A 17,628-nucleotide genomic window follows, 5' to 3' on the forward strand; every position below is an offset into this window, starting at 1 on the left:
GATCACAGAGAATGACTTACTACATAGATAAGTGCTAGAAATAGTCCTGGCATTTAGGTTACTGAGTTAATCATGGGTTTGCATGTGTCTGTGTATATTCTTTAATGTTGTGGCAAAAAAAATGGTATATTTTGCTTGACTTGATGATATTTGAAAATTAGGTCATCTATTCCAGGAGAGACAGTATCAGTAAACACTAGCTTTCACAGCTTATCTAGAAAAGAGAGATGAAGAAACCCTCTCCATATTTGCTCAGGCTTATGTTACACTTACCTGGTAGGGAGAAGAACAGTTAGCCAGGATCTTTTGTCCTTCCAGGATCTGTACAGTCCGAAAACCGCTGACGGTAAAAACATCTAGCTGTGCTCTAAGGTCCACACTGTAGGAGAAGTCCACTATGTTCAAAGCTTGATTGTTATCACAATCATAGGGATCGTAGATTCTAAGCCCAGATTTAAGAGAAAGAGATAATAAAAAATAGGCCATGAAAAAAGCTGCATAGCTGGTCTTAAACAAAAAAGAAAAAAAAAAAAAAAAGAAAAAGAGGTACTGCAGGTGTGGTTTAGCTATGCCAATAGCTCCCCCCAGTGGTTAGTTTTGAAAATACACCTGTAGGAGCCGTGGCAGTGTCTATCCATCCACCCAAGTGGGCAAGTGGGGATTGTCAAGATTACAGTTTAGTGACACAAGCATTAGTATATATCTAAACCATAGTGCGTGGTCACCACAGAACATTTATCAAGTTTCCATAAGTAAGTACTGAAAGTAGAGTGCAGGACTCTGCCTTACACTGTACATATTAACTCATACAAAAGCAATGATTTATTTATACACTGATGAGAATTATGATGGAGAAAATTAAGCTCTTATAGGTGTCATAACCTTTCTGTTTACTACTATAGATTAAATTTTCCAAGTTTTCATTTTCATTCAGGTTCCTTTGTCCCAGATTTTAACGGAAAATATAGGACTTCTTTTTTATTTTTTGTAAAATGCTACCTATATTGAAATCTATCCTGCTTTCTATTAAACTAACACCAAATTCAACCTTACTGTTATTACAACCCTTATTTCCTAAAACAAAAACAAACAGAAAAATAATTTTGTAACACTAATTCACCATTAATTTTATTTCCTTGGGTTTATCTATTCCATGCAATAAAGCTACTATTCAAAGAGATGTAGGAACTATTATGTGAGAGAAAAGAACGGATTATTTTTGTGTTTGTCTCTCTGCTTTTCTCAGTTCCCTCAAATCCCTGATTGACATTGGTGGCAGGTCCTCTATTCCTAAATAGAGGCTTTGAATAAACCACTTACATACGTCTACAGCACAGAACGATCTATTTTACCTTAAAATTTATATTTGCTTCCATTTTGTACGATGCAACTGTTTTGGCCATCACAAAATTGTAATTTCTAGATATTTTAAAACTTGGGAGAGATAGGAAAAATGTTTCTTAGGTTAATAAAAAGAAGCAGGAAGATCTCCTCACTCTCTAATTGGCCACTCACTGTTACCTTGGACAAGGCATTTCACTATTTTGGATCTCATTTCGTCACAAAAAATATATATATAAGCACTGCATTAAGTGATTTCAAAAGGTTCTTTTAAATCCTTTTGAATGTATATGAAATTTCCTACCACATTTGACAAATCGTGACAAAAAGAAGGGATATCTAAATTCATAGTGCACAAATGCCCAATCCTTAAGCCCTTTGCTTAAAACTTCAGTAGACCAGAGAACTCTAGCATTATCCTCTAAACTTTCAGTGTTGTGAAACACAGTGAAAATAAAAACTATACCTGGGGTTTTCACATTGGGAACACACGGGGGTGGGGGAGGGGCAGAGTCTGGTGGTCACATGGCTAGGGGAATATAAGTTGTATTTAATTGGATGGGGTGGGGACAGTTATGGGAGAATAGTGACATAAAACATCCTAAAATGTTTGGAATAGACCGGCATGAAGAATTATCTTATCCAAAATACTTTTGGTGCCCTGGGTGAGAAATGCTGCTGTATTATGCCTGGGGAAGACTTTAGGATTCTGCTATCTCAAGAAAGAAGGTGGGATGCTCCAGTTCTTTTGGTTATAATTGCAGAAATACACTGGGGGTTCCTTTAATTTCCATACCAACTATAATTTAGAGTTGAATTGAGTCTTCTCTTACAGATTAAGTAATCAGGAGAAATGTAAAGAATGATTGCTGCTTTTAGTGTACATCAATGGCCTCAGAGAAAGTTAATTGCTTACCTAAGGTTGGGGTAGACACAGGGTTGGGGCAGACAAAGCATCTTTAAACCAAACTGCTTTACTCAAATACCATGAGACCAGTAATCACTACAAAGGTATGCTGGTCCTCTAGTCCTTCCCATAAAACAAAAACTATGGACTATGCCTTCCTTGTTCATGCCTTAATGTGTTCGTTCTTTATTTTTTAATTAAATTTAATAGAGTGACATTGGTTTGCAAAACTATATAGGTTTCAAGTGTACAACTCAATAAAACACCATCTGCACACTGCATCATGCTCCCAGTGCCCCAAGCAAAGTCTCTTTGCCTACCTCCACCTACCCCCTACTCCCCTTTCCCTCTGGCTATCACAACACTGCTGTCTGTGTCTATATGTTATATATATATATATATATATATATATATATATATATATATATATATATGTGTGTGGGTTTCTTTTTTCTTAATCCCTTCACCTTTTTCACCCAGCCTCCCAACACCCCTCCCCTCTGACAGCTGTCAGTCTGTTCTCTGTATCTATGAGTCTATTTCTATTTTTTGTTTATTTTGTTCATTAGATTCCACATGTGAGATCACATGGTATCTATCTTTCTTTGATTGGCTTATTTCACTTAGCATAATACTCTCCAGGTCCATCCATGCTATCACAAAAGATAAGATTTCCTTCATTTTTATAGCCAAGTAATATTCTACTGTACATGCCTTAATATGTTCTATATTTTCTCAGTTCTTAGTATTTGGGCTTTATTTCTTATTTCCTGCTCTCCACTTACCCCTTGAACCTGATGGCTAAGCTGGGTTTAATTTGAACACTAAGCCCCTTTTCTTGGCATAGTTTGCATTTGTATTCTGGTTTTTACCTATTCCTCTTGGCAATTGCCTTAATTTGGCCTGACTTAAGCTTTGGTCTTTGAAACTAAGCAGTGCCTTGGTTTTGCTAGCATACTCACTAGATTTTTACTGGTCCCACTCAAAGAAAGACTGGACAATCTACTTTACATTCCTCAAAATATTCATATTTTATTTTCTTTTTGACAGGAATCATCACAATACTCAGAGTGGTTAATTATTTTTTTCTGAATTAATGTATTTCCAAAAATTTTTTTCCTTTGAATTCTTTTAAACTATTGACTATTTAAATGGTTACTGATTTTTAGGTAGCAAATATTTTCTTAACATACTGTGTTTGTCAATGTGGCATTTATTGAAAGGCAAAAGAAAATGGCAACTATCTATGTTTGAGAGAAAGCTAACAGAAGCGTAAAAGAATGAAAAGGACCAACCTGTTTCTAAAAATCAGGGTACCTGGACTCAAGTCACCATGGACTATTTCTGCTTTGTGTAGTTTCTCCACTATTGTCAAAAGGTTATAAACAATCAACACCGTTATTTCATGGGTAATCAATTCTCTGTGTTGAAAAAGATCCTGGAGATAGAAGGACAACAAAATTCACTGTCTTTTAAGTTAGGGTGACTGCACTTATATTCAATACCTTGCTTGCTGCTGCTTTGTCCTCTTTCTTGTTGTTCTGTACTAGAATTGGGGGCTCCTTTGTAGGTTGGGCCTTTGTCCCAGTTTTAACAACACTGCTCTCCTATAAGATTGTTTGTGAGGATTTAATGAAATAATGGACTAAGAGCATTAAGGACAAACGTGGCCCATAAAAGGTGTTCTATAAATGGCAGTTTTAAAATACCCTTATTCCAACCATTTAGGGAAATCATACTACAGTCAAAATATGCAGCAAAACCTTAAGAACATTACAGAGAAAATGTTACATGTGGTTGGGTTCTAAACATAATCCAGTGGGGGTAAGAGTAAAAAGCTCTGTAACTCTTCTAGGATCTGTAAGCAAAGATCCACACTTTTGTGAGCATTTACTGTAGGAGCTAGACCAGGTTCTCACAGTAAATAGTGGCAAAAATGTCTCTCGTGCTTCTGCAGGAGGAGAAGAGAAGAAACCATGTGAAATAGCCCAGAGTGCTCTGTTCTTAACAGGGCCTGCCTCATGGGAAACTAGTTACCCAAAGCCTGCCAGACCGGGGAAGGGAAAGCCAACTCCAGCCCACTCTAGCTAGCCTGTTCCACACAAGGACGTGGGGTAGGGGAGGACAGAAATGGAGACATAGGCTCCTAAAAACATAAATCACAGGACTATACAATGCTCCCCCTTCCTCCCCTCACACCTTATCACCACGTGACTAAAGCTCTATTTACAGTAGTTCCTTTTACCCAGTATATCATATCAGCTATCAAGAAAAAATTACAAGGAATACTAAAAGGCAAAACCCAAATTTGAAGAGACAGACCAAGTGTCAAAACCAGACATGGCAGAGAAATTGGAATTAACCAACCAGGAATTTAAAACAAGAGGGACCATGAGCTGATGATGATCATAGATGACAGGGTCATTACACAATTATCTACTTTTGTATATGTCTGAACATTGATATAAGTTAAAAGAGGTCTCAGTCAAAATAACTTGGGAAAAGAAAATGATCAATGTTTTTCATTTATAATGAGTTGGTCTACTAGAGAATTAACAAGAATTTTGTACTAAATTCTTTTGCTAAATGGAACACAAATCTCTCTACTTGAGGACTTGAAATTGTTTTTATGTTATTGCAAACCTGAAGGGTGAAGCAGTTTGTATACTGGTGCCAAATGATACAGCCATCTTGGTACTGATAATAGCTGCACAAATAATCACACTCCTCATTTAAACGTTCCTTTAACTTGAGGTTGATATAAAAGTCCCATGGGATAGTTTGAGAAGATACCTAGTAAGAAATGATATTTTAAAAATAAGAGCAATTAGAATCTATGGTTAGTGTCGGCAGATTAAAAACATTCCCTCCAGTCCTTCTAATACCCCAACAGAAATAACAGTAAAGGGATGTTTTGAAAGGCATCTTACCTAATAATAGACAAACATGTAAACTGACCATACCTCCACTATACCACCAGCCAATCAGGAGTGATATGCAAATCAACCCAACAAAGATGGAAGTTAATTTGCATACACAGGCGCTGAGTGACAGGGGCGGGAAGCTCTCAGGGCCTGTGGGAAGGTGGGGGAAAGAGGCCACTCGGGGCCTGAGGGGAAAAGGGTTGGGCCGGAGTGGAAAGGCAGTGCTGGCAGCCAGGGAAAGGAAAGTCATTCTAGCACGAATCTTCATGCATCGGGCTTCTAGTAAATCTATAATAAAAGAGCCGAGAGCAACCAAATCTATGCCACAAGACCATCTGCTTCTCCTTTCCCCTTTCTAAAAATCAATAAAACATATTTTAAAAAAATTTCTAAAGTGTTTTAAATGAAGAATTCTAATATCTAAACTACCAATCAAGTAAAGATGTAAAATAAGAAATTTTCAGAATGCAAGATTTCAAAAAACTTACATTACATACATCTCTTCTCAGGAAGCTACTAAAGCATGAGGGCTTAAACCAAGAAAGAAGAAAAAAATGAAATCCAATTAACTGGGCATGCAATCTAAGAATGAGGTAATGTGAGTCCCTGGGATGGTGGTGAATGAAAATTTCAAAATAATATGTGTGTGTGAAGTCTAGAATGTACCTTGTCCATATTGGAGCAGGGCAGAAAATTTCACATTTTCTCAAAAAGATAAAATTACAGAATACTGAGTATGTTTGGACATATTAAGAGTGTTACACAATAGCTTCTTATTTTTGATATCTGGTCCTAGAATGTAATGGCGAGTGATTTCTTGAAGCATCAGTGATTTTCCTATAAGAAGCTTACAGACTATTCAAAGAATTTGGTGGTACCACGGGGACACAGTTATTGCTTCAACTCACTTTATTTACAAGGTAATTGTAATGACAAGGAATCAGTCCTACCTTTATTATGGTCAACTCTGCAGAGTTTCTTGGTGTCACCCAGAATAATTTGTAATCTTCACATATTAGGTATTCTTGTTTAATGCAATAATCCTCATTACCTGTAGAGAAGGTTTTGATTTCATTTAAAAACCACTGGAATATACTGTATATAGGGCCCCTAGCTTTTACTTCCTGGTTTAAGGGCTAATAGCACCTTGTAATTAGTCAGTTAGTAGCAGCTAGAATACTTTTCAAAATCATTTGTTAGTCAGGCTGGTGTGACTCAGCGGTTGAGCATTGAGCCATGAACTAGGAGGTCACAGTTTGATTCCCAGTCAGGGCACATGCCAAGTTTGCAGGCTTGATCCCCAAAAGGGGGCATGCAGGAGGAAGCTGATAGATGATTATATCTCATCATTGATGTTTCTATCTCTCCCTCTTCCTTCCTCTCTCTGAAATCAATAAAAACATATTTTAAAAAAAATCACTTATTAAATACTGAAAGGGAAGACAAGAATTCCTATTGTTAGTAGGACAAGAACTTATCAATGATTCTGTTTCTTGTAATCTAGAAATATTTATTGTTCAAAAGCATCAAGCTCAAGTACAAAAATAATCACTTATTTGTATACTGTCATACACAAAAGGATATGCATTCAATGATACTTACCCAGTTCAATTTCCTTCTCTATTTCCAACTTAGGCATTGGTCTATCTTCTACAAAAAACTCTGCAGAAGCACTCAGCTCTGGTTGGGATTTTAGTAGTAGTCTGCGATACTGTGAACACCAGGGTGACTGAATAGGGTTTTCTGGGGGAGGAGGAGAAGTTGTAAAAAAACACACCCAAAAAACCTAAAATGAGTATTATAACAGAGGAGGGGGGAAAACAAGATTGCATGATCAATACTGGTACCTAACAAAACTCATCTATCTCAGGTCTTTATGATATTATTAGAGGCTCGGTGCACAAAACTAGTGCACTGGTGGGGGGGGGGGGGCGGGTGGGGAGGTCTGTCAGCCTGGCCTGTGCCCTCTCACAGTCCAGGAGCCCTCAGGGGATGTCAAAGGCCTGATCAGATATCCTTAGTGCTGCCGCAGAGGCGGGAGAGGCTCCTGCCACCACCACTGCACTTGCAAGCTGTAAGCCCAGCTCAGGGCTTCTGGCTGAGCGGCGCTCCCCCAGTGGGAGCGCACTGACCACCAGGAGGCAGCTCCTGCATTGAGTGTCTGACCCCTGGTGGTCAGTGCACATCATGCAACTGGTTGTTCCACCTTTAGGTCAATTTGCCTATTAGCCTATTATTATATAGGATGTTCTGTTAGTACTAATCTACTTTAGAAATTCCACAATTTATGGAAACTTTTCTAGAAAAGAAAAACAGTTCAGTTTGCTGATATAAATAAGTGTGCACTACACATGGATGTAGATGTTTGCTTACAAGTCAGTGGTATATGTGTACTTACCTGTAGCCTCATTAGTAAGCTCCAGTTTCTCAGGAATATGAAGACATTTGATGGAGGAGGTGCTTATAACTGAGGCAGAAGATCCAGAGAAGCCAGAGGAATGTGTGGCCTCGCCGCTGTCTTCAATAATTGGGCTGAAAGAATTACAAATCAGTCAATCCTCATAGGGAAAATACCTGTCAATTTTATCTGTTATATAACATTTTGATATCTAATAGTCTCATTTTCAAAGGCCATTATTTTCCTGAAACAAAAGTAGATTGATAATCAGAATCTAGGTAACTTTACCTACCCTGGTTAACAAGCAATACCTAGCATTAAATTTCTAAACTTATGCTTTATTTATCTAATCTATAGTAAATGCCTATTCTGTATCTATCCTAAATGATTGAGAAAACTGAAATAGACTCTAATTTTCTACCTGTTGATTGCTTCTCTGGATTTTTTACTCTGCAAAAAGAAAGGATCAAGAAAGAAAAAGGGAAACCAACATCACTCAAGGTGAAAACATGCTAACAAATCTGATAAAAAGTTTGTTGGAGAAAAAGTCTGAAAATGCAGTTTAAAAACAAAAACTGGCAAACTTAAGAATATTCCTGAAGCTGGAATAAGTTTGCTAAAATTAGCCAACTTTTAAATATGGATAGATCATAAGGCTTATTAATTAGCCTCTGGCTCTCTATGCCATTCCCTCCTAATTATTCTTTGTTCATTTCCACCTCTCTATCAAAATATACTTTTTAAAAATACATCTCTAGTTGCCTAACCAAAGTTAGTATCAAGTTATTCTACTATTATTGCCCTAACCGGTTTGGCTCAGTGGATAGAGCGTCAGCCTGTGGACTGAAAGGTCACAAGTTCGATTCCAGTCAAGGGCATGTACCTTGGTTGTGGGTACATCCCCAGTAGGAGGTGTGCAGGAGGCAGCTGACCGATGTTTCTCTCTCATCGATGTTTCTAACTCTCTACCCCTCTCCCTTCCTCTCTGTAAAAAATCAATAAAATATATATTTTTTTAAAAAGTTATTCTACTATTTGCCGAAACCGGTTTGGCTCAGTGGATAGAGCGTCGGCCTGTGGACTGAAAGGTCCCAGGTTCGATTCCGGTCAAGGGCACGTACCTTGGTTGCGGGCACGTACCTTGGTTGCGGGCACATCCCCAGTAGGGGGTGTGCAGGAGGCAGCTGATCGATGTTTCTCTCTCATCGATGTTTCTAGCTCTCTATCCCTCTCCTCTCTCTTCCTCTCTGTAAAAAATTAATAAAATATATTAAAAAAAAGTTATTCTACTATTAAACTTAATATTAAAGGAAAAAAAAAAGCTTCTTCTCTCCCAATCAGGTACACACCATGATCCTCCTGGGCCTCTCAGTCTCCTAACCATCAAAATGTACTTTTCTGACCCTCATATTTAAATCAATTACTAAATTCCTTTGACACTTTATCTGGGGGAGTCCTATTGTCATGCAAAGCACTTAGCACAGTACCTGACAGGTAGTAAGAGATGATAATTAATTGCTACAACTGATTAGCACACACAATAAGAGAGCACTTAAACAACCTGGTTTGTGCAACCTGTAATCATCAATCACCTCAGCTTCTTGATGCTGAGAGGTGAACTGTAAATAGTGCCACAAGTAGTCTGTTGGTCCTCAGAGGTCTTCACATCTAGATCCTCTTCCTGCAACAGTCTCTCAGGATCAGAAGGGAGATCCTTCAAGGATATTATCTCATGAAAAGGAGTGGATACAAAACGAGCTGCTCTAGCAAAGTCACAGGAGTCTTCTGGGTTAGGACAAATAGTTATGTTCCTGAAACCTGTGATAATAGCATCCTCACTCAAAGGCTCAATTCCTGTAAATTCATCCTGAAATAAAAATCAAATAGAGTTCAGCTGAAATATTTCAATAAGCATATGGATGCCCTATCTTTTTTACTTAGAGAGACATACAGTAGCTATGTGATTTTCAACACAGGGTACAGAAGTAGTATATCAGAATCTCTAAGAAAAGATAATTTAAAAAGCACATCATAACATCTGAAAAAAAAAGTTTTGTATCATGAAAACAGCAAACTACATTTCATAAAAAATACACTATGAGGAATCTCCACACAAAGGAAAAATACTGGGCAGTAGTTTTTTTCCCAACCAATTTCACCTAAGAACTAAAAGGCTAAAACTATTTTTCTCTTTATTTTGGCCTAGAGAATGTTCTGTAATCTGCTATACTACTAGTTTTTAAGTAATCTTCTTTGCCAAATAGTTAATTTTTATTAAAAATAACTCACCATCATGGTAGAAAATATGGAAAACAAAATATAAAGTATAAAAAGAAACATTTAAAATATGTCTTTGTCTTTAAAAGTAATACATATATATGGTTTTAAAAAGTCAACTAATTCGCCCTGGCCAATGTGGCTCAGTTGGTTGAGTGCTGTCTTGGGCACCAAAAGGTCGCTGGTTTGATTCCCAGTCAGGGCACATGCCCAGGTTACGGGTTCAGTCCCCAGTTGGTGTGCATATAAAAAGCAACCGAATGATGTGTCTCTCTCACATCCATGTTTCTCACTCATTCTTTCTCTCACTTCCTTTCTCTCTAAAAATATATACAATATATTAAAAAATAAAGTCAAATAGTTCAAAGGATTTAAAAGGACATATAGTGAAAAATTCTCCCTCCTGCACTTGACCCTTACCTTCCCCATCACTCCCCAGAAACAACTGCTGTTGTCATATATAAATATATATATATGTGTGTGTGTGTGTGTGTGTGTGTGTGTATATATATATATATATATATATATATATATATATATCTGGTGGGATACATGAACAAGCATATTCTATGCATTTAAAAAGTGTATTTTATTTTTTAATTTGAGATCGATTTATTATTCCATTTATTTATCATTTATGCATTCATTGGTTGTTTCTTATATGTGCCCTGACCAGGGATCCACAACCTTGGCATATTGGGACGATGCTCTAACCAACTAAGCTGCCCGGCCAGGGCAAAAAAAAAAAAAAAAAGTATTTTAAAACAAGTGAAATATATGCTAGTACAGGTGACCCTTGAACAACGTGGGGTTAAGGGAGGAGACCCTTTCCCCCTGCACAGTAGAAAACCCTTGGATAACTTGGAGTCTCCCAAAGCTTAACTTAGAAGTCATCCTTTGGTGTCATGGGGAATTGGCTTCAGGTGACCCCCTCCCTCCACCAGATGCTAAAGTCCCTTATGTAAAATGGCATAGAATAATGCATATATTTGGCCTTCCCCATTCATAGATTCCCAACCACGGATGAAAAATACTGTTTGGTTGGTTAATCTGTGAATGCAAAACATGGGCATATGGAGGACCAACTGTATATTGAAAAAATTCCATGTAGCAGTGGACCTGGACAGTTCAAACCCATGTTGTTTAAGGTTAAACTGTATATATTATACTTAAAAAATGTTTTTGTTGATTTTTTTTCAGAGCGAGAAAATGAGAGCAAAGAGAGAGAGAGAGAGAAACATCAATCAGTTGCCTCCCATATGCATCCCAACTAGGTCTGAACCCACAACCTGGATATGTGCCCTGACCAGGAATTGAACCAGTGACCTTTGGTGCATGGGATAATGCTCAACCAACTAAGCCACACCAGCCAGGGCTGTATAGATTATTCTTACTCATATTTTTAGCATATTTTCTGTGCTATTAAATTAAAAATCCTTTAAAAACAATATGACCACTTTTCCCTTCCACTCTTTCTGGAAATCAGTGGAAAAAGTGTCCTTGGGTGGTGAGTTAAAAAAAAAAAACCACAGCAGGAGAGGATCCAAGATGGCAGCATAGGTAAACACCTAAACTGCTGCCTCGCACAACAATTTCAAAACTACAACTAAAAGACAAAATGTCTATCACCCAGAACCACGGGAAAGCTGGCTGAGTGGAAGTTCTACAACTAGAAGGAAAGAGAAAACAGCATTGAGAGGTGCACAAGTGCTGAAAAGCTGAGGTACGGAGGCGCACGAATCGGGCTGGCGACGGGCGACTGGGAGCACTGCTTTTTTCAACCTGAAGGGAGACAAGCTCCCAATTACTCCGAACTCCAGTTTGTGGGGAGACGCAGGGGACCCAAACTCCTACGGGGAGAAGCTGGTCTGCCATCGGGTCAGAAAGTGAGGGAGGCTTGCTTGCAGGGCTGCGGCGCAGGAATAATTGTTTACTGTGCTGGGGCGTGGGATGCAGAGACGCAGAGCTGGCTGACTGGCAGCCATGGCTGTTTGCCACGCCCTAGCCTAGTGTCGCCCTGAGACCCCGCCCTGCACAATCTACAAACCCACCCAAGCTCCAAGCAGCAGCTTTAGCATATGAATGGCCTGCCCTATCACAGCTTAACCTAGCAAACTTGCAGCCCGGGGAAGACAGCTCCAAAATCTCCAAACCCCAAGCAAAGAGGACAAAACTGTAGTTCTCTCTGTAGCTCCTGCTGGGTGGCCTCAGACAGTAGCTGACCTGCACCCCATTGGAGATCCAGAAGCAAGTGTACCTAGTGGTCAGTGTGAGACACCAGATTTCAACTCTCACATCCATAAGTGACACATTCAAGAGGCAGACTCAGTGAGCACCAAAGCCCCACTGAAACAAGTCCTGCACCATAAGCGTGTCTCCAGCGCAGCAGTTCTTCCATTATAGACACAGTGGGTCCTCACAGCCAATTGGCCTGGAGGTCAATTCCTCCCAGTGTACCAACAGCAATCAAGGCTTAACTACACCAAGACTTTGCACTCAGCCCACAAAGGGGTGTACCAAGAGCGTCCACCTCAGGTGATTGGGGAGGCTGAGCTACTGGCCCCTATTGGTCACCTACCACACAAAGCCACTCCATCAACACAGGGAAGCAACAAAATGCGGAGACAAAGAAACATGTCACGAATGAAAGAAATGGAGGAAAGCAAACTACTGGACGACACAGAGTTCAGAACCACATTTATAAGGTTACTCAAGAATCTTCTACCAAAACCGGTTTGGCTCAGTGGATAGAGCGTTGGCCTGTGGACTGAAGGGTCCCGGGTTCGATTCCGGTCAAGGGCATGTACCTTGGTTGCGGGCACATCCCCAGTGGGAGGTGTGCAGGAGGCAGCTGATCGATGTTTCTAGCTGTCTATCCCGCTCCCTTCCTCTCTGTAAAATATCAATAAAATATATTAAAAAAAAAAAAAAAAGAATCTTCTAAAAACCGCCGAGAAACTTGATGAGACCTCCGAGGAGCTTAGTGAGACCTTCAAGGACCTTAATGAGAATGCCAAAAAAATGAAAAAGGACCAGTCAGAAATTAAGCATACACTGTCTAAAATAAAGAATATACAGAAATTCAACTGTAGATCAACGTACCCCAAGAATCAAACCAAAGATCTGAAATATGAGAAAACAAAAAACACCCAACCAGAAAAACAAAAAGAAAAAAGAATCCAAAAATATGAAGATAGTGTAAGGAGCCTCTGGGACAACTTTAAGCTTACCAACATCCGAATTTTTGGGGTGCCAGAAGAAGAGAGAGAGCAAAATATTGAAAACCTATTAGAAGAAATAATGACAGAAAACTTTCCCTACCTAGTGAAAGAAATAGACTTATAAGTTCAGGAAGCGCACAGAACCCCGTACAAGAGGAATCCAAAGAGGACCACACCAAGACACATCATAATTAAAATGCCAAGGGCAAAAGACAAAAAGAGAATCTTGAAAGCAGCAAGAGAAAAACAGTTAGTTACCTACAAGGGAGCACCCATACAACTGTCAGCTGATTTCTCAACAGAAACTATGCAGGCCAGAAGGGAGTGGCAAGAAATATTCAAAGTGATGAACAGCAAGAACCTACAACCAAGATTACTCTACCCAGCAAAGCTATCATTCATAATTGAAGGGCAGATAAAGAGCTTCACAGATAAGAAAAAGCTAAAGGAGTTCATCATCACCAAACCAGGATTACATGAAATGCTGAAGGGTATTCTTTAAGAAGAGGAAGAAGAAGAAAAAGGTAAAGATAAAAATTATGAACAACAAAATGACATCAAATACATACCTACCAACAAGTGAATCTAAAAATCAAGTGAATAAAAAATCTGAAGAACAGAATGGACGGGTGAATATAATAGAATCAGGGACATAAAGAGGGAGTGGACTGACAATTCTCAGGAGAGGGGGTGTGAGGGGTGCGGGAAGAGACTGGACAAAAATCTTACACCTATGGATGAAGATAGCAGCGGGGGGTAAGGGCATGGGGTGGGGTAGGGAATCAGGTGGAGGGGAGCTATGGGGGAAAAAAAAGAGGAACATCTGTAATAATCTGAACAATAAAGATTTATTTAAAAAAAAGTGTGGGACGTGGGACGCAGGGATGCAGAGCCGGCTGACTGGCAGCCATGGCTGTTTGCCACGCCCTAGCCTAGTGACGCCCTGAGACCCTGCCCGGCACAATCTACAAACCCACCCAAGCTCCAAGCAGCAGCTTTAGCGTATGAATGACCTGCCCTATCGCAGCTTAACCTAGCAAACTTGCAGCCTGGGTCAGACAGCTCCAAAACCTCCAAACCCCAAGCAAAGAGGACAAAACTGTAGTTCTCGCTGTAGGGATGTTTGACACACACACAAAAAACCACAGCACTGTATATTAGTGTGGCATAAATCCTTCTAAAACCTTTACTAGAGTGCAGAAATATGGGCTCACCTTGCTTGTAATTACTGATTCTGAACTCATGAAATACCTAAATAATGTTGTGGAACAATTAAAAGAATATATAAATGTTCAGTTAAAAAAACAAACAAACACAATATGATCACACTGTGGGTCTATCTGAAGTCAACCAATTTTTTAAAGATTATTCCCTGTTTTTTACTATTATACAACTATTTTATTTATTTTTTTTAAAATAAATCTTTATTCAGATTATTACAATTATTTCTCCTTTTTTCCCCCATAGCTCCCCTCCACCCATTTCCCACCCCACCTTCTGCCCTTACCTACCCCCCACTGTCCTCATCCATAGGTGTATGATTTTTGTCCAGTCTCTTTATGAACCCCCCCATACCCCTTTCCCCCTGAGAATTATCAGTCCACTCCCTTTCTATGCCCCTGATTCTATTATATTCACCAGATTATTCTGTTCCTCAGGTTTTTAATTCACTTGATCTTTAGGTTCACTTGTTGATAGATATGTATTTGTTGTTCATAATTTTTATCTTTCCTTTTTTCTTCTTCCTCTTCTTTAAGAATACCTTTCAGCATTTCATATAATACTGGTTTGGTGGTGATGAACTCCTTTAGCTTTTTCTTGTCTGTGAAACTCTTTATCTGCCCTTCAATTCTGAATGATAGCTTTGCTGGGTAGAGTAATCTTGGTTGTAGGTTCTTGCTATTCATCACATTGAAAATTTCTTGCCACTCCCGTCTGGCCTGCATAGTTTCTATTGAAAAGTCAGCTGACAGTCGTATGGGTGCTCCCTTGTAGGTAACTAACTGTTTTTCTCTTGCTGCTTTTAATATTCTCTCTTTGTCTTTTGCTCTTGGCATTTTAATTATGATGTGTCTTGGTGTAGTCCTCTTTGGATTCCTTTTGTTTGGGGTTCTGTGGGCTTCCTGGACTTGTAAGTCTATTTCTTTCACCAGGTGGGGGAAGTTTTCGGTCATTATTTCTTCAAATAGGTTTTCAGTATCTTGCTCTCTCTCTTCTTCTGGCACCCCCATAATTCTGATGTTGGTACGCTTGAAGTTGTCCCAGAGTCTTCTTACATTATCTTCAACTTTTTGGATTTTTTTTTTTGCTTTTTGCTTTTTCGGTTGAGTGTTTTTTGCTTCTTTGTATTTCAATTCTTTGACTTGATTTTTGTGTTCCTCTTGTCTGTTTTTGGGTCTCTGTATAATATTTTTTATTTCAGTCAGTGTATGTTTAATTTCTAGTTGGTCCTTTTTCATCTCTTCGAGGGTCTCGTTATATTTATCGGCCTTTTCTAGGATATTCTTAAAAAGCCTTATAACCGTGGTTTTGAATTCTATATCCAGTCGTTTGTTTTCCTCCATTTCTTTTGTTTGTGATCTGATTCTTAGACGCCGCATTTTCACTGCTTCCCTGAGTTGGTAGATTTGTGTGCTAGGTTTCCAATTTGGCCCAGTGGGTCTGCCTCCCCAGTTAACCTGAGGTGGACACTCTTGGTGCACACCTTTGTGGACTGTGTGTACAGCCTTGTTGTAATTAAGTCTTTATTGTTGTTGGTATCACTGGGAAGAATTGACCTCCAGGCCAGTTGGCTGTAAGGATCAGCTGTGTCTATGCTGGGAGAAGTCCGGTGCTGGAGACAGCCTTATAGGATTAGACTTGCCAAATTGCAATAGCCTCTGTGCTCAGCTTGGATGGGGTGGGGTCTCAGTCTTGGCTTTCCGTCAGCGTTGCCCTTGCGCGCACGTATGTGCCTTCAGTCCTCTGCCTTCCCGGCTCCCGATTCTCCGCCCGAGTCCAGACTCCCCCCACAAGAGTGTGGGTCCCCAGGGGCTCGCCTGGAACTGGGGTTCACAGCAGTCAGAACTGGGGCTCACTTCAGTCAGAACTGAGGTTCAGTGCCGTCAGGAGCCTCTCACTCCCTTCCGCTAGGGAAAGCCTGTGGCAGCCTCCGCAGCCTTTATGCGCAATGGCGCGAGCGGATTTTCAGTCCTCCGCCGTCCCCGGCTCCTGAGTCTCCGCCCGAGAGTCCAGACTCCCCCCACAAGAGCGTGGGTCCCCAGGGGCTCGCCTGGAACTGGGGTTCACTGCAGTCAGAACTGGGGCTCACTTCAGTCAGAACTGAGGTTCAGTGCCGTCAGGAGCCTCTCACTCCCTTCCGCTAGGGAAAGCCTGTGGCAGCCTCCGCAGCCTTTGTGCGCACTGGCGCGAGTGGATTTTCAGTCCTCCGCCGTCCCCGGCTCCTGAGTCTCCGCCCGAGAGTCCAGACTCCCCCCACAAGAGCGTGGGTCCCCAGGGGCTCGCCTGGAACTGGGGTTCACTGCAGTCAGAACTGGGGCTCACTTCAGTCAGAACTGAGGTTCAGTGCCGTCAGGAGCCTCTCACTCCCTTCCGCTAGGGAAAGCCTGTGGCAGCCTCCGCAGCCTTTGTGCGCACTGGCGCGAGAGGACTTTCAGTCCTCCGCCTTCCCCGGCTCCCGAGTGTCCGCCTGAGAGTCCAGACTCCCCCCACAAGAGCGTGGGTCCCCAGGGGATCGCCCGGAACAGGGGTTCAGTGCAGTCAGAACTGGGGTTCAGTGTGGTCGGGGGCTCCCTTCCCCCTTCCGCCAGAGAAAGTCAGCCAGGCTCTCAGCCGCCCTTCCTCTCCGCGCGCACAAAGACCCTTTGCCGTACCTCCAATTCTCTGTGAGCTTTTCTCTATCCTTCTAGTTGTAGAATTTTCACTCAGTCAGCTTTCCTGTGGTTCTGGATGGTGTCCGTTCTGTCTTTTAGTTGTAGTTTTGAAATTGTTGTGCGAGGCAGCAGTTTAGGTGTTTACCTATGCCGCCATCTTGGTTTTTTTCCCTATACAACTATTTTAAATATCCTTATACATTTAAGTCTTCAGGAATATCTTAATATCTTAGGAATAATTCCTAAAAGTAGAATTATCAGGTCAAACAAAAGGTTATGAACACTAAAGGTTTTTATATATATGGTATAGCTGCCCTAAAGAGATTGTACTACTTTACACATTTACCTGCAGTATACAAAAGTGCCTATTTCATTTAACCCCTGTGGATGCTAGACGTTAATTTTCTAGATGATCAATTTGACATATACTTTAAATTTCTGATAACATTTGTAAGTAGAGATGAGAGGTACATCTAAAAGAAACAATAGCCCTAGCCAGTTTGGCTCAGTGGACAGAGCATCGGCCTGCGGACTTTTGTAGTATCAAGAAATGATTTTGCAAGTCTCTGTCACAACATAAACTTTGATGCTGATGAGGGAGGACAGGGTAATAACTTTTTTCTATTAAAAACTAACAAACATGTTTCTTATAGAAGCAATCAAATATAAATAACTGTTTAAAAGGCAA

The 17,628-nt window shown here is 40.4% G+C and overlaps 1 protein-coding gene across 1 annotated transcript in view; it reads right to left on the reverse strand.

The window, feature by feature from the left end:
- LOC308248114 (serine/threonine-protein kinase PAK 6) overlaps positions 1–396 on the reverse strand; it is a 59,910-nt gene extending 59,514 nt beyond the window's left edge. Inside the window, exon 1 of the mRNA XM_080668126.1 lies at positions 274–396. The gene's annotated coding sequence lies outside the window, so the exon portion shown is untranslated. The remainder of the gene's footprint in view (positions 1–273) is intronic.
- Between the last annotated feature and the right edge of the window lie 17,232 nt (positions 397–17,628).

Source organism: Plecotus auritus (genome assembly GCF_963455305.1).
Source record: "Plecotus auritus genome assembly, chromosome: 1".
NCBI lineage: Eukaryota > Metazoa > Chordata > Mammalia > Chiroptera > Vespertilionidae > Plecotus > Plecotus auritus.